We start from the raw sequence: 24,734 nt of genomic DNA, 5'->3' as shown, positions 1-24,734 counted from the left end.
TTGCCTTTTCATTTTATAGTTGCCCTTTTCTCTTCACCCTGACCTGCCTTTGTATTCCCAAGTTGCTCAGCCTTTATCTCTATGTAAAGAGGGCAAAAACCTGCTCTCCGGTGCGCTGCTCTGAGGGGGAATTCCTGTCACATGAACACTCAAACATCGTTACAACCTGACAATGATGTCTCACTGAAATGTTATTACCGAGCACTCACTACATATTAAAATGTACTAAATGATATGTTATCTGCAGAGGAGAGCAAAAATGAATAAAGGTCAGTAATTAAATTTTTAAAAGCCTACAGGTTACCATTTGTGTGTTAAAGGTTGCAAAGCCTTTCAGGAGTGGGTTGCTGTTACTCGGATAAAAAACTAAATGCATATATGTGCAAAGCCATGAGGTCAAACACATTACATGCTGCTCCTGGCATGTCAAAACCAATATAAGGCCCCTGGAACTTTGGGGTAACACATACACAAGGTTACGATGTTAGGCATAAAGAAGTTAACTCATAAAAGCAGAAGGACCTACAAAAGATCAACTCCTGGGAGCAATATTTGCATGGAAAGTTAGTTTACCTGTCTAATTACCTAAACATCCGTGATTCTTGTGTTTATAATGTAGGTCTACACTACTGGCGTTCACAGATTTAAAGCTTTTTAAAATTTGACATATTAAATACTTAGCTGGGAAGGAAATTAGATTTCCTTATAGGTCACTAGTCTGAGGCTGACAAAATAGTACTTTCCAAAACCACATTGAATAAGCAGTTTGGTACAGATGTTCTCTTTCCTTTCAGCAGCGTGCTGAGTGCTGCTCTTTTTAGTAACCCATTCTTACTCTTGCTGCAACACCATGTACTGCTTCCAGAGTTTCTCTACATTTGCAATACAGCCCAGACCTAAAATGAAACCAGCAACAACCCTTCTGCACACTGAGTGGGATCTGGATCAGGTGAGTCTGTATGAACACCATCTCCTGAATATGGGATCAAGCTGGGATACAGCAAATCTTCACAAGCCTCCACTGGGTTCACACCTGAGCTCATTTAACTCTGCAGCTTCTGTTCCCCAATCCCATAGAAGCCACTATGCAGTACAGTCATGCAAACATCACAACCTAGTGTCATAAGTCATTCTTTTCATGCAAATAGGATCCTAAATACTAACTGATTGTTAAAAGGGCACTTACCAAGGTTTATTAAGTACATACAATATAAATCCATTTGGCATGCAATTAATTCAAAATTACATGAGCACTAAATGTGCAATTACCTCTGTGAGGAACATTTAGGCCTTTAGCTGGCATTTATAAAGGAAGCTACAAGTTTATTAGCTAGCAATTTATTGCTAAAATACTGGCAATTCATGAGTATGTTGATTGAAATCTAACTTACTATCACTATACTGTTATAGGGCAATTAAGGGTCTAAACAACCCTTTCAAGTAAATTAAGAAACAATAGAAGCTTTATGCATTAATAAGAATGCTGGTAACCACACAACTAACAGGTCTTTTATTAAAGCCCAACAAGTTTGTTCTCCCTAGCTGTGGAGAACCCTTTCAAATGCACTCAAATAATTCAGCAACACGTTTCTAGCCTCCAGGAAGATACTAAGACCCTATTGGAAAATCCCAAAACTACTGCCAGACAAATATTGCGTAGAAAATCATACAGTGGGTTTTAGCCCACAAGCCACATTGAAGGAGTTTAGTCAGAACCATAACATGACAAAAGCTCAGCACAGATGCTGAAACAGAAAGTAAAATAGAGGAAGGTTGTTACTGTTGCCTTTGCCTGGAAAGACCTGTTCTTGGGACCACGACTAGCAAATTATGTTTCCAGCTGGGAAGAGCACACTTACACATACTCTAATATGCTCTTCTGGCTCCACTAGCCTGGTGCCCTCACCCAAGAGAGTGCAGAAGAGCCCTCAGAAGCTCAGTACCCAGAACAACGGATGTGTCTTTGGGGCTTCATTTCTTGCTTTAAGAATCATCACCATCGATGCAACTCCAGCTCAAAAGGGAAACACTAGTTTCCAGATCTGCTAAATCTGGCAAAAGTTTGTATTCAGGCCCAAGCTTCATAGCCTGGAGCTCTTTTTATGATGAACTAAATACGGAATCTGAGTGCACAAATTTCTTGAAAATACATCCTTCCTACAAACTCAGAAACTAATCCCCTAGCCCAAGTCTGTTACTCAAGTACATATACTCTCCTGGCAGGACATCCAATTTAGGATTACTCTTATCTCTGGAAAGCATCATCTGTCCATAGCAATGTCAAGAGACAGCCATCTGCAACACATATTCTGCTTCCACTTATAACCTCCACCCTGTGATTCTTTTCATGTAAACTAATAACCAGCTCCCATGTGCCAGTACTTTATTGCAGCTGGATCATTGCACCCATTCTCTGCTGCAGTCATTGCCTACCCTGGATCTCATATGTAGAGGCAATTTAAGCAAAATGAACAGATGACAACAGAGCAAGTTGCTCCCTTGCACCAGGCTGAGGCAGAGTTCAGCAGCACTGGACTTCTCATTCTTTGGTTTGCTTTTCCCTCCACATAAAATTTTATGCTATCAGTGAAAATTAATCTCTCTACATTTTGTAGTAGAGCAGAAGTCTAGGAGGAACCACAGAAAGAGGGGAGAGACAAACTGTTCTGGGATTATCTTCTAAAGCTGAGGGTCAGGATCTTTTAGAGGACTGAGATGTTAGGAAAAAAACTGAAAAAAAAAATCACTCCAACAAATAAATAAAACAAATCATATGTCCCTAAGATACAGCCAAATTCCTTGGCACTTTCCTCTCCCTCACTGAGAACCTCCCAGCTAGAATGAGCAACATTTCAGTCCCCTGCAGTGAGTCAGATGGCACAAGGTACCACAGCTCCTCTGAGACCACCCTCAGCCTGACACCCAAGATCAAGGACAGACACTGTGCAAACAGCTCCAGAGCACCTTGGGGTGCCCATCAGTTCAGTCAGGCTTCACCACCTCTGCACCACGTGTACAGTCCTCCATAGGAGGTTATTACCTGTAATATAGTGTTTCCCACATATTGACATTTTTGCAACAACATAAAAAAATACTATGAAAAGCCCCAGATACACTGTTGAACTTGATAAATTTTATTTCAGGTTGAGTTGCAATAACTTTCTGGTTCTGTTGCATGGTCAGGGGCTGACCACCTGATAGTGACTTAAAGGTTCATGGATGCACAGCATTGAAAACCTTCAGAGGACAGAACTGGAGCTGAAGGTTTTGAGCACAAAGCAGTCAAACTAGAACAATTATACTTAAAAATTTAATATGGATTCTCCAATCCTAATGAAATCCATTATTAACTACAACACTAAAGAAAAACAAGGCAAAAGAAGGAAATGTGTTGGTTGATTTTTATTAATTTCTTTAGATTCCACTACTTGGGGGAGGTTTGGTTGGTTGTTTTTTTAAGGAGCTTCATCCTTCGCCTTGCTCAGGGAATTTAGAGTTAAATGTACCTTACAGAATCCAGGGCTGCTGCAACTGTTAAGTGTTTCTCTTAGAAAATCTGAATGCAAATGTTACAGGTGACATTACTTTGAAGTTCTATTCTTAGTTCTCCAGTATATGTTTAATGACACTAGAGAACATTATCCAAGGCAATACAATTAAGCCTACACTAAAATCCCTGAACAAAAGATGTCCAGTACTGAGCACACACACCCAGGATAGAGTAAGCTGTCAGATCCCCACACTTCCCTACATACTGGTGGGGGGCAAGTCTGAAAAGGCTCAGATTTTAACTTACTTAAATGGATCTCACTGTGGACACCATCAGTGCCTTTCTGGGTGATCAGTTCACACATGGATTAATCTCTCTCAATTTTTAAAGTAATAAATCAGCAGTTACCAGGCTAACTTGGTAACCAGACACCACAGATAATGAGAGTTAGCAGACAGAGGCTGTGCTGGTACCTAAGAAATAACAGGATTATATGCCACACAGTCAGACTGAATCATGGAGTACTTTCCCTGCCCTGCCTGGAACTCCAAAGAGGAGATTGTGGTGGAAACCAGCAAACCAGTAGGAGACACCAATTGTGGCACTGTCCCAGCAATTGCTAGTTCCTATTTAAATACCATCTTGCCTCTTTATGTTGGATTTTCAGTGTAAATGACATTCAAGCACATTATATGTTGGGAGGGAAGCTTAATCTCAATGTGCTGCTATTTTACCCAGGGTCCATACCATGGCTTGCGTAGCTGTACATCAGGACAAACAGTCTCTGCTGAGCTTTTGTTTCACATATTAATGCTGCTAATTTACATGCAATCTTCATTCAACCCTGGCCAGGCCCTGTTTTCTCAACCTCCACCTGTCCCTAAGCCACAAGGCATTTGTCTCCAGTCTAGATTGATTGAACAATGGGGAAAAATTTGACAGGGTGATTCCATGGAGATGCCTAATTCCCGTAGATATTGAAGAGGGGTTTATATGCACAAATATACTCACAAACAACAACAAGAAAGCAGGATTTACTGGTGCCTGCCACTGATTCCTGAGTTATGGGGAGAAATGTGTCAGTTGAGCTATTTTCAATGTTCTTTTGTTTAGGGTTGATTAGAAGTGCAGTCTGAACTGTGCAGCTCCCACTGGCAGGCTGATAAATACAGGCACAGCCGTTTTGTTGATTGTCCTCCTCCCCTCTCCCTTTCACTCCCTCTCCTTAAAAATGCATTTCCAAAACTGCTCCATTCATTCTACAGTCAGTCCATCAAAGAAAATCAGAATTTACTGGAAGACCTTTGGTTTTTGGGAGCCTATTTAGGTAAAGTGAGAGAAAAAAAATCCCTTGGGAAAAACTAATCTGAAAAAGCCACAGTGTGTTCAGAAAGAAAAATCAAATACAAACATGAGACATGAACATACCAATACACCACTACATAAAAATAATTCTTAGAGCTTACGCAGAACTTTCTGACTCTACAAAGCAAACATTAACCAATTAGTTGAGGCTAAAACACAAGCCATGCACTAAGCTCCTGCACTGTAAATCTGAACTAAGTCCATAGACTTAAATCACAGTGCTTTGGATTCCCAGTAGCATGTCCCACAGCAGAGGCTGGCCCACTGCTTACATGCAAAAGAAGTTTTAAACTTGTGAAAGTCCCTTTCCATGTGCATATACATGCTACATGCCACTTGAACTTGGCTACTTGGTTACATACACTTCTTCCACAAAGATTCAGATATCCAGGGTGAGTTTTCCACTACCCTTTTTTACTAAATCCTGTAATGAATGCTACTTCTGGAATGTGATCACACACACACAAATTCTTAAGTAAATACTGATGCTTTAAAGTATCCAGTGCATCATCCCTGTCCCCCTCAGCAGCTCTTTGGAGAAAGCAATTTGTTTTAAACTCAAAGCTTAGCAGAGCCAGCAAAAGCAGCTCACTGAACTTTGAAGTTTTCCAGCTCTAAAACAAACATGCTTCTACCTCTTTAAATTTGCTTCCTCACAACCATAAACATGTATGTTTTTCATAAAGCTCTGGAAATTGTACTGGACCCAAGGGAAGGTACCAAGTGGAAACCCTGATATCTTGAGATTAGAACTCTACTAGTCCTGAGGTACAATGTGCTGTTTGTAACAATTATAATAATACACCTGTACTACCATTGTCAGTGTGGAGTAGCCACATGGGGTCTCATTAGTATTGTATTAGGACTGCATGGGGAAACGGATAATGGCCCATAATGAAAAATGCCAAATTTTCTATATAATAAAAATGAACTTGATTAATGAAAATCACTTTCAGGGAAAGAGTTACGGCGTTGTTAGAAATAAAAAATGATGTATTAATCCGACACTCTTACAGATGGTCCCAACCTCCTGACAACTGCTATTCATTTGAGATGCTATTAGCATGCATAATTATGCTAATTAAGTTGTAATTAAGCACCAATTCTTCAGAGGGCTTTTTTTGTCTATCATTTAATACAACTCAGCTTCAAAGAGTGCTTAAAGCTTTACACAGTGTTTCATGAGAAAGGGGTTCCCAAGTTTCTTAGCAAAGATTCAGCAGCTGAGCTGTGGAATAGGGCCTGTAATCTTTGTTTTGGTTAAAGGGAAACCAGTAAATTGAAGCAGGGTCTGCCAATTGTTGATAAAATAATTAACACTTTCTGCTAAAATAGCACAGTTCATACTAGGACAATTATGAAAAGGAGAAAAATGGTATAATTATCAATGGAGCCAACACCAGTGGCCTATTATGGCTGCTACCCCCTAATTTGGAAAAAAAAAATAATTCACTCAAAAGTAGATTCCTGTAAATAATAATAATGGTCCTGATTCAGATACTCTTACTCATATTGTGCACAGTCCCTAATTCCAAGACTACTCCTGCAGGCCTAATTTCACTAACAGGGAAAATTGCATCAGCTCAATTTAGATTTATCTGCAAATCAATTTAATTAAACCAGGGCCAATCTCAGTGTGAACACTCCTGCTTCATTTTAACTTACACCTGTTTCCAATTGATCAAGGATTTGATCCAGTAAAGGAGCTGAGATAAAGCCACTCTCATTTCAGGATTTCCACTGTTTTAATGGAACTTTCCTGTTTAAATGAGGTTAAATCAGATGCAAAAATAATAACCCTTTTTGACAGCTCCTTTCTAACATTTTTATTCAAACATTTATTAAAATGAGAGAAATCTCTTAAAAGCAAGCAGAAACCCAAGACTCTGCTTGCAATTGCTGGCAAATCTTTTCCTCCTTTTTGGAACAGGACCAGGCAGCATTGTGAAAGCCATATTCATGTGATTCCCTGTCTCCATTTTTCTAGCACAGTAGATCTGTACTGCTATTTGGGCAAAACTCTGTCACATTAAGCCAAAGGAAGATTTTTTTATTATTATTTTTTACTGATTCAGCTGATTTCTTGTCTTGTGAGCAGGGCTGAAATGGCAAACAGCTTCTTTAAAAAAAAAAGACTCATGATAAAATATTAAACTCTGTACTGTACGTGCAAGTCGACATTGTGAGTATCCAGGCTTGGCCAATTTCCTGGGACCCAAACACTTGGCTCTAATCCTCATTTAAAGAGCCTGAAGGACCAATAATTTCACTTTCTCTTTTACTACAGACCCCATCCCAAACATTAACTGTGTTGCCAATAAAACCTAAAGAAATGTGGCATTATTTGCCTCACATGGAATACTGAGCGATATTTATAAAAGCATATTTTATTTTTTTTAAGTAAATGGGGAACTTGCACTGTAAAAATCAAAAGTCTCTGCAGTAATCTTCAGATAAACACAACTGGTTGCTGTTATGAAAATGGCCCAGAGGGGATTATCTAAAATACTGTTATGCTGCTGACAACTTGGCCGTCTCTTTTTTATATTATATTTTTATTTAGTTCTCTACTCTGTGATCTGCTGTAATTTCAGACTGGTCTTTACTTCTCAGTTAATTCAAGTTCTCAAATACTTTCAGGGTCATTTGGGTCAGATTTCAAATTCAGAACATAAAAAGTAGAGAAGCCCAATTTTTCTGACTGGGATGTTTTCTAACATTTGGGATCTTCAGGAATGAAAAAACAAATTGGAGGCAGAAGGGTTGACTTTGGAAAAAAGTGATATTTTAAAAGCAGACTGGACTGCTTTGAACACAACTGATAAGCTCCACCTAGCCAGATGCCAACTAAAAATCTCTTTAACACAGTTTGGAGCCAAACTATCAGATTCCTGCATGAACAAGTTCATAGGCAAAATGTGCGTGATTTCCATATGCATTTTTCCATTCCTATACATGCAGTCTTTGCACGGCCATCCACAGGCTGCACCTTGTTGCAAGTTGCTTACAAACACAGGCTCACGTGTGTTAATGTCAAACACTAGACCCCATGTGCTTACTTTTGTTCAAAAGCAAATATGGTTACTTAAAATGACTAGAGGAAAAGCCACTGGAACAGCAGAATATAGGCATGTGGGGCAGTTTCACACTAATTATTCAACACTTAGCTAAACAAAACACCTACTTCAAAAACAACACTCATTTGTGCTGTGCTAAATACAAAGATGGCACAGTGAAGTAGTCATTTCAAGTCTGCATCCCTGTATTTGCTATGTTCCAAGTATCTGGCATCATAAGACAATCAGAATTTGCAGTGTGATCACAAAAGACAACCTCTGGTAGTAAATTCAGCACCAGTACCCTTCCAAGTCATTTTCCTGATGAAAAAGAAATCTTGGGATCAGTCCCAAAATGCTTTGTTCCCCTATATAATAATTTTCCTGTATTTGCACTGGTGGCACTGACTTCCTACAGGTCACCTGTAGAGCTGTGGGATCTATATCCAGAAGGATATGTAGAATTCCTTATTCTTTCCCCATTCCTCTGAAATTCATTAGCACTAACCAATGCAATGTAGCAGGAACTCTGTTGTCCAAGTGTCCCAATCTCCGGTAGTCAGTGCTTCCCCCAGCCTACTGCAAAGCCACCTGGCCTTCAGACGGGCATGAACCACGTTGCAGGTTAAGACAGTCAACTCCCATTGCCCTAGGGATAAAGAGAACTGAGAATTCCCTCCTGCCAGACAACTACAGGGTCATGATTCCCTGCACAGGTATTTCAGCAAATCTTAACAAGGTGGCTTTTACCAGGGGTTATTGTGAACCACTCCACCTAAACTTTAAAACCTTCGACAAGAGTTCAGAAGTTTATTTCCTCCTTGTGCTAAGCACAGAGAGCACACAAACTGGCATTGAGCCTGGCACCTCACATCAGACCAGACTTACACACTGGAAGAAGTTAAAGTCTGCCTATGAGACCTCCACTAGGAATAAAAGATTAGAGCCATCAATGAAGTCTTGCTTGTCTGCACCTTTACACACATCTTATTTTCAGTGTGGGTTAAGTAAATAACTCACATCTTCTACAAAAGGAGATGCAATACACATGATACATGCCTAAATGGAATAGAATATAGCAGTGAATGTTTGAAAGCTTTTCATTCAAAATACTTTGTGTTTGTTTTCAATTTGCTTTATATCAGCTATATTGAAAACTCCCCCAACTACAAGAAGCTAGTTCAAAGGCAACAAATGCAGGTTGTTCCTTCAGTGCAGATTGTATTAAAGGAATCATGTGTTCTCTGAATGTTAACCAACTGCTGAGTATTGGCAAAAAGCAATTTCTTTAACAGCAAGGTTAATTGAAATACCATTGAAAAATGATTTCTATTGTACAATCAAAATCAGCAGCTTTATTTGAAAAATCCAGTTGGCATTGAAAAAGGTTGCCAGGTGATCATAAAACAATGAGAAGAATAGTGACTGAATAAGTGAACTCCTGGACAGGGAAAAAGAACATGTGGGTTATGCTTGTAAGTTCCATCGCTGCCCAACGTTGCTTCTCAAAAGTCCTTTTCAATCCATTAGAGATTTTGAGACATTTGGGACAACTGTTAAACAAGAATATTCTCTACTGCAAGGAAACGGTAATTAATACTTGAGTCAATCGTGAACTTACTAAAATGTTAGTAAACCACAGGGGATTTTAGATTCCAAATCACTGGGAAAGCCCACCTCCAAAATTCAGTAATCTCAGTGAAAAAAATGTAGCAGTCTCATAGCTGCATGTGACAAGCTACCTTTGTCTGCCTTTCCTTGATGGAAAGGAATTTTGGTTCGAGTGTTTTCTGTATGATTCAAATATTTCTACTCTTCTTACACTATAAGAAGCAAGATCTAACAAGACTATTCTGACTTGGGAGTTTGTAGTGAAATCTGAAACTGACATTTTTCTTCCAGGATTTTGCTTAAGTTTATGAAAACAGAATCTCTAACAAGTGCCCATTTCAAATCCCAAAGTCAATAGCAGTCTTTCCATTGCTCTCACTGGGGTTTTGATCAGGCCTACAGTGTCCACTGTTCCTGCTTTAGGCAAGAACAGAAAAGACACTCAATTCACTGAGGAATTCTGACCTTCAGGCTCAATGAGAAAATTAAGTAGTACACACACACAAAAGCAAAATTCAGGTCCAAGTCTACCTCATCTCAAAAAGAAGTAAAAATGGGATTCCATGTTATATGTTTACCATCCTCCATGAAAGAAGCTTCTCCTGACTGTACTTGATAAAAAAACCCCAACCAAACAACAAACAAAAACATGCTTCAATTGGCTTTCTTTGAAGAACAAACAGAAAACAATGCAGAGGCTGCTTCCCCCCCTCCACAGTAGTGCAAGAAAAACAGTGAGAAACTAGCTTTTGTTTCATAGCAAGCTCAAAAAGCATCACAGCCCGTATTATACAGACTGTGACACTTCCAAATCAGGCCTCAGCTGTAATAAATTCCTATGAAGAGCACATGAAGAAATATGAGTTGAGAGGGAAAGTCTGTAAGTATTCCTTTCACTGAAATTTTGTCCCCGTGTAGCAGAAATCCAGAGTGATTAAAAGTGATTCCATTTTAGAAACAAAAGAATGCTTTTTAGTGACTCATTCTGGAGTTGCCGGAGTCCAGCAGAAGACACATGGGATTGTTTTTCAAGAATAAACGCTCATGGCCCTATGTCAGAATCTATCTTAGCAGCGACATTTGGCTCTTTCTCATGGGACAGAAGTTTTTACAGTAAAGCACTGAGTTTATCATCAAACACAGAATAGGTGATATTAATATTCACTTTCAGCAAGACAACATTGCTGATGCTGTTTTGCTTTTCATTCCTACCACTGTTCAATAAGATTAACACTTGTCCACCGGAAAGTTTCTTCACAGTTAAGCCAGAATGAATTTTACTCACCAGAGCAATATGCCCTGAATACAAATAAAGCCCTTACATTTCTTTATTGATGTTATTTTATGCTCTCAGGACACTTTCTCGTCACACGAAAAAATGAGGAAGTCCCAGTAAAAGCAGAACAGATGGTTACTGTAAATAACAAATGTACACACACTGGGGGAAGAAATGCCATAGGAATTGCACACAGAAAAAATGCTTTTGCGCACACCTTTCTCAGGTTCCTTGAGGACACCTTCCACAAGAGCAACCATCCTCCTCTTAAATTTCCAAAGCAAAGGTGTTTCTACCACCTCTTCCGATAGACCAGATTTATGAGCTTCCTGCACATACTCATTCCACTACTGTTTTCTCTCCTCAGTGCCTTACTACTTGAGTAGTCACAAGGGAGCTGAACAACCCTTCAACAAGAACCCAAACAGGTGCTGTGTTCAGATACTGGCAGGATGAGCACAGTCAGACTGCTAGGGTATCAAATCCATGCCTTCCGTGGGTCCCTTCAGTTCACTTGCTGCTGCTTGAGGAGTTTGGCAGTTGCACACTTACCCTAGTGGGTAAGGGTATTGTTTTTGCAGCTCGCATTCAGAAAGCAGTCTCAGCTAGTTTGGGCTCTGAGAATCAAGATTGCTAAATTCCTTCATTACTCATTTGTGTTTTTGTTTGCTACTGGGCTAATTGCATAAGATCTTCACTCTGTTCATCTCTACAACAGGGTCACTGAGAACCATAGTAAATAATCACTTTTTTTAATCAAATTTCAGTGTTTTTAGCGTATATACTGACAAAAACTGGTATTTCTTTTCACCAAATAAAATACCTTGGTAGCATCCTGTCTTCTTTTAAAAGATCTTCCTTACTTAAGTGCTTTATTTGCTAATTAATTCCTGCTGGTAAAGCACATCACACTCCTCAGATAAGGAGCACCACATAAATTCAAAGAACTAAATATTTAGTTTCCTTTTTTAGACTATGATTCAAATCATTGTAATCCTTAATCATACAAAGGCCTGATAGTTCTACTAAGTTACCCAAGCAGGCAGTTATCTAGATTATTATTTTCTTCACTTATATTTACACACCAAATAGGAAAAAGAAACCAAACTAAACACAGCTAACAGCACCTGACAAAAAAATGGGAGTCAATTGAATGATCCACACAGAAAGCTCCTAATCCATGCCTACCACTTGACCTAGAATTAAGAGACCTGCCAAGTTTAATAGTTAAGTTCCCTCACTGTGGAGAAAAAAAAAAAAAAACACAACCCAAACAAACCACCTCTACCTTTCTGTTTTTAGTCACTCCTTCAAGGAAAATCCTGAAGTCAAAATAAAGCTTGCACAGGGATTTAGTTACAGTTAATGTACAAGCCAACAATGTTTACTCAATATTATATAGGCTTTGCAACACACCACAGCAGTAAATTAGCTTGATATATTAGCTCTGTGCTGAAAAAATGAGACTGTCTCCACGATCTGTAAAGCACTACAAGTATTTCCCCTATGGTACAAAGATGAGTTCAGGTCACAGCAATAAAATCTAGACCAACGTGCTGTGCTGTACACAGAAGAAAAACAAGCTCTAGGATCCTTGCTGCCCTCACGTACACATGTGAAAAACATCCACTGACCGCCACAGTGGTAAGACTTGCCAACTGTAAGGACAGGCCTTCTTGACCTACCCCAAGAGAGTTCTTTATGGAGAAAAAGAGCTGTACCCTACCTGTTCCTTCCCTTCCTTTTCATTTTCCCCACAGATAATTTTCTTCTGCTCTTAAAAAACTAAACAAACCACAGCAAAACCTCAGTATGGAATGAGAACGAAGGATTAAGGACACCAAAATCATTTCAAACATCTCTCACTTTCTTGACTGTGTCTTTCCAGCTGATGTCGCTTAGAACAGACCTGATTTTGCTCATCATCAATGCTTCCAGTCACATCCTTGTTTGAAGTTTAGCAACAAAATGAAGCTGAGGACTCTTTACATCAGTTTCTGATGTAAACACAAACATCCTGGCACAGTCCTATGCACCAACTGCAGCAATACCCTCCAGAAGAAATGAAGCTACTCAGCCATTTCCCTGCTCTGTTCTTCTGTAGAGAGGAAAGGAACACTTCCTTGATGCACAAGAATGCTGCAAAGCTTAAAACAGATTTATAAAGTGTTTTGAATTATTGAGTAGGAGGTATTCCATAGCAAATTGCTACATTTTAAAGTGTATCTATTTGCTGACAAAGACCCTTTTGTTACCCTCCTTTTTATGTGCGTGCTTTGTCATTTAGGTGTAAATTGATGAATGAAGGAGCAGCTTGATGTTCATTTCAAATCCAAGACCTTGGACTGAACAGTCAATTATAACCAAATCAAACACCAGTCATTAGATGCTCACTATTGTACAAGAACAGGACAAACAAGAAAAAGGATATCGGAAAGGACATATAAGCACTACAGCTTCCAAGAGATAAACCATATGCTTTCCCAAACTGACATCTTTTCCATTGGTGGACTCTCTCTGATGCTGTGATAACCAAGTACAGAATAAAACTATTTGACTGCCAGCTCAGGAATTTTTAATTGCTTCACTAAATCAGATGGCATAAATCCACACTGGAACATGGGAGGTGAATTCTACATTTGACAGTTGATGAGGTTTTATTACATTCTGAAGTACTGTATATATTATCTCACAAGCCTAGTGTCCTGAGGGAAAAAAAAAATGTGTGCAATACAGGTATTTAAGACTACCATTCAAACATACAGCCTTTACAATGACACTGCTATCTTCAGCAAAATCAGTGTTTTGATTGTGTCATATTGAAAGCTATCGTTAGCAAGCTTGTAATAGCTCCCATTTGGCAACAGAACTCAAAATGTGTATCTGCTGAACAAACAATTGCTGCTGGATTCTTCCACAGTCATATACCAGGGACGTAGTAAATACCAGCAGAGTATTAGCCAGGTACAGAATTTTCACTTAAGTTTGGTTATTGATTTAAACAGGTGATGAACCACTTCGGTCAAAAGGATCTACCTTTTTGCTCATACTTTAAATCACTATTTTAACATGATGTTTTACATTTGATTTAAACCCAGATACTCTCCCCCTTTCTGCTCTATTTACTTTATTAATTGAAAAATATCTGTGTGATTTGTTTAAAAGTACGAATATCAGAGCTGGTCGAGTGCCAATGTTTTTTTTAAAGGCTAAAAGCAAAGTGCGACTTTTTGTAGTAAGAAAACTCAAGTGTGGAGCTGAAAACAGAAACAATGGAAAATAAGACACTTGGTTGTGTTTTTAAATAACTTTCTAGTGAAAAAATATTTATGAAAAGTATTCCTATTGCTGGCAACAAACCTTGCTAGCAAATAACTCAATAGTCAGTATGACAGCAGGGGGTCACAGTCAATTACCACAAGTTAGCTGTGCTGTCCTATACCAATCAGTGCAAGACCAGGATTTTTCTGGGTGCAGCTCTGCCAGGTGCAGCTCTGCCAGGTGCAGTTGCTGAAATCAGTGGTTCATAGAGAGACTCTTCAGATGAAAAGTTTTGAAAACAGAATTTAAGATGACTATCACTCAGCCAGGTCTGAGTATTAGATATATGTGGATCTTGTTAACGATAGCAAGTAAATCCTGGTGGCTAAAGCCAAATCCATGTGTCATCAGGTCTTATGAACATACAAAACAGTTTCACCTTGCAGTATAACTGGGACACCATTCTTTTCATAGCCTGGCCCTGAGCAGTGCTCTCTTTTTGCTACTATTTGTAGACCTGTCCTGGTAAAAGTTTATTGCCTAGTCAGTATTTTAAACCATCAGCAGTGCTCAGTGAGAGGGTTAAAGCCCATTAGCACAATATAAATAGTACCAGTGCTAACGGCCTCCTATCATTTTCATCAGTGGGGAAGATCTCAGATCTACCCGTTTTAGGCAAATTTGGATTATGAAGGAAAAAACAAGATACTGCCCTAAAACAGGATTTATTTGCCTAAGCAAATAAATCTAGAGCTCAGGGAGAAGACAGAGGGATGACTAGAACATTAGCTAAACATTCCAGAAAAAGTCACCTGAAACTGCACTGGAAGGTATTTTTTTTCTGACACAAGGCTTACCATGACAGCACTAATCTAGTAGATGCCAAGCATATTCCCTTCAAGATCAGGCACAGAAAGCTTCTATTTGCTTGGGTGTTATAAACTGATCTTAACCAAGTCTTCACTACAAATCACAGGGTAGGACAGAGGTGAGTAAACTTACCTTCTCCATTCAAAAGTTGTGAGAAAAATCACACCAAACACTAGTACAAAACCAAAAATGCATTAAGGGGAAAAAAAGGAAAAAAAAAGTAGAGTAGTCAGGAACTGCAATCCCTCCAAACCAATCTGCACCTAGGAAAAAACAGCACTGGGGTGTGGGGGGAAACAACTAACCAAAAAAACAAATAACCACCACACAACACCACAATGGAGTAGTTATCTTTTTTTTTGCAGTTCTGGGCTGTTTAGTATTTGAGTTCAGTCGATCACACCATGTTACAAGCTCCATAAAACTAATGAAAATGAATATGCTTTTCAATTTACTACACTTTGGTTCCTCAAAAACATCTGCAAAGGACAGTTTTGCACAAAATTGCTTGCTGGCCTGAGAGAGAAGCAAGTATTTTCAAATGGTGCAGTTGTCACTCACTTTCGGAATTAATACAGATGGAATGGGAACACAAATTCCCACTTGGATTTTCATGTGTATTGTTTCCATATGAAAATAAGCCGTGGCTGAACTTCTGCTTTAAAGGACACCACTCATGCCCACACAGGACATCAGTGTGATGTATTCTGCCTTCCCACTTGAAATTAACACAGTAACATCTATGTATAGACAAACCCACAGACTGGCCTCCTGAGTGATATGTACAGTGGTCTGAGTCGACCAGATCTAATTCTGCACTTCCTGCAGTTCATGGCAAAACTGTTACAGACACCAATGAGGGTCCAGCAGCCCTTGTTTTGCTAATTTGCTTCATCTCAATAGGATTAAAAACAAAACAAAAAAACCCCACAAAAAACCAACCAAAACAAACAAACAAAAAACCAAACCCAAACCAAACAGCTCTGCTCCCACTGAAATGGATGGAATTGGAAACAATCCACCATATTTTGGACATTGTGGCTCTCCCCAGAGAATCACTCTCCTCAACTCCTTTTCTTGATGTATAGCAATCCACACACACAACTCCAACTACTATCATTAGAGATTTCTTAATATGTACTAAGGAATAAATGGATCTTTACTCATTAAATGCTAGGATACAGAAATGGTAGTAACACTTATTGTTTGTTTTTCTCTAAGCTGTACACATCAACAGAGAGCTTTTTTTTTTAACTTGTGTGCCAGCAGGCTGGTTAGGTACTCCCAGGTACACTCCAGATCTTGTGCTCACATCTGCTCTCTGCAGTCTTGATGAAACCTTCAGAGCAGCCAAGACCCAGAAAAGGAAATCTGTTGCGCCTCTAATGTCTCCCATGCTCAGCCACCATGACAAGGGTGAGTCAAGCGATGCAGATGTTAACACCAAGCTCACTGCAGCTCTGGGGAAGTCAGATGATGTGCAGCTCCACTAACTGTAACAGAGCTTGGGAGAACTTATTTCACATTAATATTGCACTAGTACCCAGAGACCTCAGAGAGGCCTCTCTCCAGCTCTGAAACTAACCTGACATATTTTAGGTAGATGTTATTGGTTTTCCATTTGCTTAATAGGTTCTTCTGTTCTATAGCTACTTTGAAGTGTTCATAAAAGCTAAGATTTACAGAATATTGATATTATTATGCAATTATATAATCATGCTCTGATTCTAAACTACATTTTTCCTTGACTATATAAATAACAATAATAATTATCAAGTTACTGTTGCTTCCATCCTTACAATTTTACATATAGCATTCAGGGTGAGCTTAAGTTATAATTGTTTAACCTATTTTTATCTATTTTATGTACCTTTTTAATATATACTTTAAGTCATGCTGCCAAAGAGTATATTTGAGAAGGCAGATACTGCAAGGGCAAAGGTCACTGGATAAAAGACGTTAAGATCCTTTTGAGAGGACATGCTTAATTAAAAATGGTCTTTGTTACATGAGGTTGCATAAAAATATCATTTCAATGGAGTACTTGGGGAAACTTCCCCTGACTGTGACAGTGCTGCCAAAATCTAATTAGAGATTCATCTACTTGCATATATCAATGTTATTGTCTGTCAGGCAGCCACAATGTATCATGCTTAAGTGGATTTTTAACTGTCTAAATCAGTCTGTCTAAACAACATAAAATAGGAAACAAATCAAAAGACCAGTTAAAATCATGAAAGTGACACATATTTATTATAAAATACCATTTGTTGTATTAATCCATTTAATGGCAGGGAAATGGAGCCAGGTGTGTCAGAGCAGTGATTTTCTGCACAAGGAGATCATCTTAGTGCTAAGAGACAACACTCTGCAGCCTTTGAAACTAATAGGACTCAAAAGGCTTTGCCATGTTTCATCAACACCCCACCATGGGCTTCAGGGGCAGTAGCTGTCACAGTAGCAGGCTTTCAATGAGCTACAAACAGCCTTCAAAATCATCCCGAGCACCTCACAGTGCCAGCCAGACTGCACCTCAGCCACGGGGGAAGCCACTTTCCTCTGGGGCCTTTAAACCTCCTCTAGGGGAGGCTCTCCATCACCAGAGAGATGAAGCTGCGAAGGAGCTGACAGAGACCAGAGATAACTAACTTCCCTAAACATTGCTCCTTGGCTCCATGGATGAGACAGGAACAGGCAGCACCACCTCCTAGCTGAGGCTGCTGCCTCTCACCCCTGGGAAGCCAACAGGAGCCCAGGTCAGCACGGCTGCTTTCCAGTACAAGCCAGAAGACAAGGTCTGGCACTGCTCAGCTCTTCTCCGTCCACCACCTGAAGTTTTTGGGTTTGGGGATTATTTTTTTCTGCAAATCAGCTATTTTTTCCACACTATTATTGTGCCCCCTTATTTGTTTTGTTCATCCACGAGGCTGAGGTCCACCTCTTACATCATGTCTGCCAAGTGCTATGCACCAAGCAGATTTATGCCTGTAACGTATCAGCACTACATTATGATTTTGTGATTTTCCACCACAAATTTGTTGTCAGGACTTGTTTTTCCCTCTTTAAAAACAGATAAAAACTGAAAAGTTTTGTTAATGAAAGCTTTCAACAAGAAGATGATTATACATCCATGAGTTAAAAACATCTCCACTGGTCAGACCTGCTGCTACTATAAAGAATGATTTAGACTGAATGCAGACCTACAAATACCATTGACACAGACAAAGACCGTCTGCAGGAGGAAATCATGATCAACCTACCACCTAGACTCTAAGGCTGCCAGTCACTGACACAGCCTTTCCCTCAAACAGTCACTGCAAGGAAGGGTTTTCGTTCCTGAAACTGAAAACTAAGTGGTTATCATGGCTGGAAAGCCTGTATTTTAAAGGAACACATTTATTCTTATGCAATGACATGTCATGAATTTTGCATGAGGCATAGCACTTGATGTCAGAAATTATATCAGCTCCAGCTAGGAGGACAATGATACATATGTTTGTACAAAACACATAATATGTTTTATTTAAAGTATGCCATAAATATTTTTTGCCCTGAAGCAGGGTTTAAAATGAGCTCTGTAAAGCGTCATAACAAACTGTATGTTCAGAAAGTAGAAAGAGGTGCATCTCTACCTAAATGTCTAGCTTCATCTGAAAAAAAATGGCTGGATATTCACTGATAAAGCTGCCACTCCATTCTGAGATGGCTGATACTAACAGTAAAACATACAAGGCCATGTTTTCTGTCATGGCTCACAATTTATGCATCAAACCTTTTCCCTCTCAAGAGACTGAGGCTAGCAGTGCCCTGAGAAAAGCAGAAAATCACACCACAGTGAGAGAAAAACCAACTCAGCATCCTGGTCTACAAGCAAAGAGGGTCTTAGAAGCAGCAACAGCAAACACGTTGGCAGATACCACCACCTACTCACACAGGTAGCCCTTGCTGTTTGTCAGGGTTGGTTTATCTGTGCCTGACCCAGATGTAGCCAACCAGTGTCTCAACAGGAATGCTCCTTGCAGCAATTCATCTCTCCTCTGCTCACTGATGCCTTTGAGTACCTACTGCAGTTATATTTATGTCCTTAGTGAAGTAGAACTGAGAACATGGGTCTTGAATAGCTCTTGATTATGGGCCACTGAATGAGGCTGGCCTGTGGATCTGTATCATTACTGTGGATTTGTTTAGAATAATTAAAAAGGATGATTCAGCCACTGAGACATGTGTAGCACTTAGCTATCTCTAGGCAGATCACTGGTTGAGCAAGGAGGCCATGTAGCTTTCTTCAGCTCTGGGGTGAGATCTGAATTTGTATGGATGTACATAGACAAATACATAGATACAATGAGCAAAGCAGGAAACAAAGCCAAAATAGCTCAAGGCAGCCTGGCATTTGAGTTGCACTCCATTTAACACTAGGTCAATCTCAATAAATCAGAACTGTCTGTCTCCTTTGTTTGAGAAATAGTTTTAAATTATTCCAAAGTCCTAGTCCAGTAACTAACCCTGCTGCAGCAAGCAGCACAAGGCAGATAGTGACTAGAAAGCAGACAGGCTAAGAAAAATTAAAGTTAACATTGAATATGCAAAAGCAACATAACTCTACAATAGGATGTGACAAGGCTAACATTTGGGAAATATTGCTATGTTGACAGTTGTAAATGAGGCCAGACTTGAAACTGTGGCCAGTCATTTCTTTCTACACCAACACAACAGTTCATGATTAACAAACTGAGTAAAATGAGCAAGAGCTGCAGGCCTCATGCCACTGATCTCAATCTCTTCTATCACTGAGAGAGGTCTAGGTGTCACTTCAGATTTAGAGCTATCAAAACAGCACCAAAAATCAACGGTAGGTTCTAAAAAGCTACGCACGGGCTTGTATCTTCCATCAGTGAGAAGACTCAGAAATGTTCTCATTTTATACCTGCCCCCAGCCAATATGTGTTTGGCTGAGCTATAATCATTTGTTTAGATAGGCATTAGAAATAGAAGCATTTTGTTCAGTGATTTGGAATTGCCCAAATGCCATCATCAGGAGTGAAAATTATTGCAAGTAAATGAGAGGTTAGGTTCAGACCTGCTGTCCTGGACATAAAGCATAGAAAACCACCAATATCAGAAGTGGCTGCAACTTGCATTGAGGAAAAATACTAATTTAAAATCAAAAGAAACAACCTTCATAAACTAGTACAAAAAATAACAATAAAAAGTTGGGAAATTTATAAATCTCCAATATCAATCTGAAAAAACAACTTGAGGGGCTGCATCAAAACCTTTCATTCTCAAACTTGTGCATGGAGAGAAAAATCACAGGAACACACCATAGAGTAGGACAGATCTGTCTGGTTTGACAGAGAGAAAAATTCAGTTTTTAAACTGAATAGGACGTGGTAGAAAGAAGGAACATTCCTCCCTTTTGACATGTTGCATTCCCATTGATTCTGAACCATCTTCTATTAAATTGATGGCAGTCTTCCCATTGACCTCAATAGAGGTTGGACTGGACCCACAGGGGAATCAATCCCATAGGTAGTAAAACAAATGAAGGTAATGGATTTCTTCATGAGCTAGTCACCAATAGAATTAAGCCAGTCAAATAGAATCAGATAAAGATTTAAAATTCAAAATAAAGTTGTCTTTCTCCCTAGCCCACACTTGTCTTCCTCAGATATACAGACATTCAGGATCCAAGCCAGCCTCATTCAGTGCAAGGAATCTAAATACTACAATCCCTGTATTTTGGTGTTAGCTAACCTACCCGCACTTGGTCTAGATGGAGACTAAATGAATAAACTAAATATTCGCAACATTGGGAATTAGAACTCAGACAGGTCTTTAAAAAATCCAACTTGTATTTGTATTTTTGATGTGCAACCTAATTAGACCAGAGCATCTTTAATTAAGTGTGTCAGCCCCAGTGGAAGCCACAGAGTTCAACACTAATAAAGCTGATAAGGTTTTTATTTTTCAGACTTAGTTTATTTAATGCCTCATCCATGTTAAGCCAATCTGTAACATATGGGCAGTTCTCCCACTATGGATTTATCGTTTGGGTGTTTCTTTTGGTGAATTAATGCAATCAAACTCCTGCCAGTGTTAATTATTTTTCTCCAAGAGCAAATCCCAGAACTAAAAATACACACACCTGTTATTTGCTGCACAAGCCATAGCATGACTGAAAAATAATTTCAAAAATGCTGGGAGACCCAGAATGTTTCTGGATTGTATATGAGATTTGGAAAAAGCTCAAGAAGGCAGTACTTATGCTTCTGGCCTTATAAAACAATCAGCAGAGGTGAAACAAAACCTAGCTCCATGTCCATGTAGAAAGGAACAGTTATCCCAGTCTTTAAAGATCTCCCATATACTATCTCTACTTATATGGAAAGAGTGGGAGGAAAGCCAAGGAATTATTGGAACAAGTTTTAAAGTAATTTGGCAAATCATTTATGTTTTAGAATACTAAAACCAAAACCATCTTTTGAAGAGGTGTACTTCAGTTCAACCACAAGTAACAGAACTTTAACAGGAATCACTAGTGAAATGGTATAGCTGATGTTATGCCTAAAAAGCAAGCAGTCCTTGCTGCCTTCAGACCTATGAAAGGCTCTTCCAGCTACACACTCCTGGGCAACATAATGGTGGTCTTGGATACTCACCTGGAGTCAGTAGCTCTGAAGTCTCAAACACCCTCCCCTTCTGTCTATGCCATGTGACTGGGAACATTAAGCACTAAATCTGAAACACTATTTCACTGTGTTTGGTCTTCAACAAAGCCACTGATCATTTTCATGGCTCATTTGTGCAGATTAATTGGTTAATATCTATGCCCTGTTTTGGAGATAGAAAGTACTAAAATCATCGCTTGCAGCCCTGATAATCCTCTGTTGCAGTCTCATCCTCCCAGCTCTGGGCTCTCCATCACTATTTTAAATCTCTCCTGTTTGACACTCCCTCCCCTTGCAAGCAGGCTAATTACTATCATACATAACAAAGGAAACATCCCTTTATACGGGGAGATGAACTGCCAGGACATTTCTAATTTTTGGCATTCCTTGATTAGAGGAGCTACAGAACACTGCCTGCAAAATCTTTATGTTCTCCAGGCATACTAATAACGCTGCTAGTAGACACACAACTGTTCAGAGCAACACTTGCAAAACTTCATTGATTCCTACTTCTTGCACAGCTTCTGTATATCACACGCCAAATAGTGCCAACTATATCTCCCAATTCCCTACAGCAAGCAGGTGCTATTGTGCATGGAAAGCCACTCCTGAACTTGTCTGTAGACTCTAAAGGTCTAACCTAAACTCCTTCAGTTCTTCTGTGAGGCATGCAGGAAGCCAACAAAATCAGAGGAATTTATATCTTCATGATCACTGCATGCTTTTGCTGAGGATGTTCTATAAGTTTCTGCCTTCCTTGCTCCTTCTCTATCCATTACTTCCACCTTTTTCTTCCCAGCCATCCATTCATATGTAGTCAAGTTCATCTGCACATCCTGTTTATCACACATGGTCTTGACCAAAACTTCAGTTCCCCATAGCAGGAACCTTGTTCTAACAGGTGTTGACAGAGCATCCCCTATACTGACCTATAGCTGTAAAAAAATCACTTCCCAGTTAATGGCTACAGTGAACTCCACAGCCAAGTCTAGTCCTGAAGTTTAGGCAAAGTATATAGGATTTTATTTCCTTTCTGCCCCTTTTCAATAATCTATTGCAAGTCCCAAACACATAATACTGACCCACAGCATGGCAGCATTTTATTTAGGATTGCTGCTGTTAACAACAGTTCTGTTTTCCCCTTTCACACAATGACAGCCTGTCAATAACACAAGTAGTTCAAAAGTCTATTTAAACCCAGGTCTGTCCACTGATATTTGTAAACCCCAGTGCAACCTCCAAAATCAACTTCTGTCATTGCTGTGACAACCACAGCACCCTTGTATTTAAATTGTTTTTACTTTTTCAGTTGCTGGTCATCAGAGCACTTTGCATCTGGTTTCTTAAATTGAAGAGATTCCCAAAGGAGGGGAAAAAATGTCTTGTTTTCAGATCCAAATGGGATCTCACCTCAGACAGATCTCATCCTTCTAAGTGCATGCAAGTACAAACTGCTGTTAGGAATGCCAGAGCTGTATCAACTTGCTATCCTCTGACCCTAGAATTCTCTACAAGGAAAGAACTGGACTTACACAGGTTATTTGCTGATACAGTTTTAACAGCAGGGCTATTACTACACCACTTACTATTTATCTCAGGGATTCTAAAGCAAAGCAGCTGAAAAAAATAAGTGTAAATACAAAGTTAGAAAAACAGAATGAGGAGAGCATGACCTGTCTTAGACTGTGGTTTAACTGTTTCTGTGACCTTTGCAATATCCCTTTGGAGTCCTGCTTTTTACAGTCCAAAGATACTGAGAAAAAAAGCCTTTTATTTTCTTCTGCCATTCTTACCCCTGAAGTAAAAATGTTGCTTAGATCTTGATTAGCTTCACAATGATACTAAAAGCTGATACTTACACCTTTAAATATTTTTATATACATACATATCTGTATATTTATAAAGGCTTAATTTGATATTAAAGTGTTGTATACACTTACGTTACAGATCCTTTTTTCAAACTAATTTGAGAAATCAGGAGTAAAAGTTTCACTGAAGGACAGCAACATCAACAGTAGCAGAATGCCTTCTACAGGAAATTAAGCAACACTGGGAGCTGAAAATCTCCAAAAATCAAGTCAAAGTTACCACATTTCTGAGAATTACTTGTCTCCTGTTCAAAGCAGAGATACAGGTGAAAAAAGGAGAGGAAAAAAAGAGAGAAAACCCAACCAAATCTTCAAGTAGTATTCTTATAAACTCAAGCCCAATATGAAAAACAAAAAAAACCTAACAAAACTCAACACACACACACAAAAAAAACACATTTAGAAAAACTGTTTTACCTGGGGAAGTACCTTGTAGGGAGAGGGCTTTTATGACTGGCCGATACAGGCACAGGCTTCTCTTAATGTCAGGACCTGAGAATTGTGCATGAAGTTGTTACTTTCAGGGATTCTGTTTATTAAAATACTCAATCAAATGAAGACTTTCCTAACAACAAAGCACAGACATCAATACTGATGGTACTAAAAAACCAGGAGGGAAGATGGAATGAAGCAAAAACATACACAGAGGGCTTCCTCAACCATTTCCTCCCCTGTTTCTTAATCCACAAGCTTATTCAAACTAAGAGCAAGAGCAGCCTCCAGGACACAGCACACACACCTATATCAATCCCTCTCTCTGCTCGGCCCTATTGACCCAGACCTGCTTGTAAGACAACAGGACAGAGAGGTCAGAAAGCAGTTCAAGCCTCCTCTTGCTTCTGATTATGTTCCCTCCACATGAAATCCTTGCAGTAACAGAAAGGAAGGAGGGCACATGAGCTTTCACAAGTATTAGGAGTTGTACTTTTTCAGTTTGCTGAGTAGCCCTCCACAAGAAACACAACTGGTCTCAGGCAGGGACCTCACAGGTCATGTGGGCAAGGAAAAAAAGCCAAGATAAACACAGTCCCAAACATCCACAACTGCGCAGAGTGCATCGGGGCAGCCTGTCAAACCACACAGCAGATTTCAAGCTGTCTGTAGAAGACCTAAAATGCCACATGTCCAGGGAATAACACAAAACTGTTCTTAATCTCACCACTCTCCTGTAAACAGAAGTCCAGAGAGGTGTTTAATACCATATTGGACTTCCTCCTAAGGCCTTGCTGCCCAATATGCTACAGAGCATTGCAATACTTTGGTTTT

The sequence above is a fragment of the Apus apus genome, chromosome 11, assembly GCF_020740795.1.
Source record: "Apus apus isolate bApuApu2 chromosome 11, bApuApu2.pri.cur, whole genome shotgun sequence".
Lineage (NCBI taxonomy): Eukaryota > Metazoa > Chordata > Aves > Apodiformes > Apodidae > Apus > Apus apus.
Note: the sequence above shows the minus strand (reverse complement) of the source record.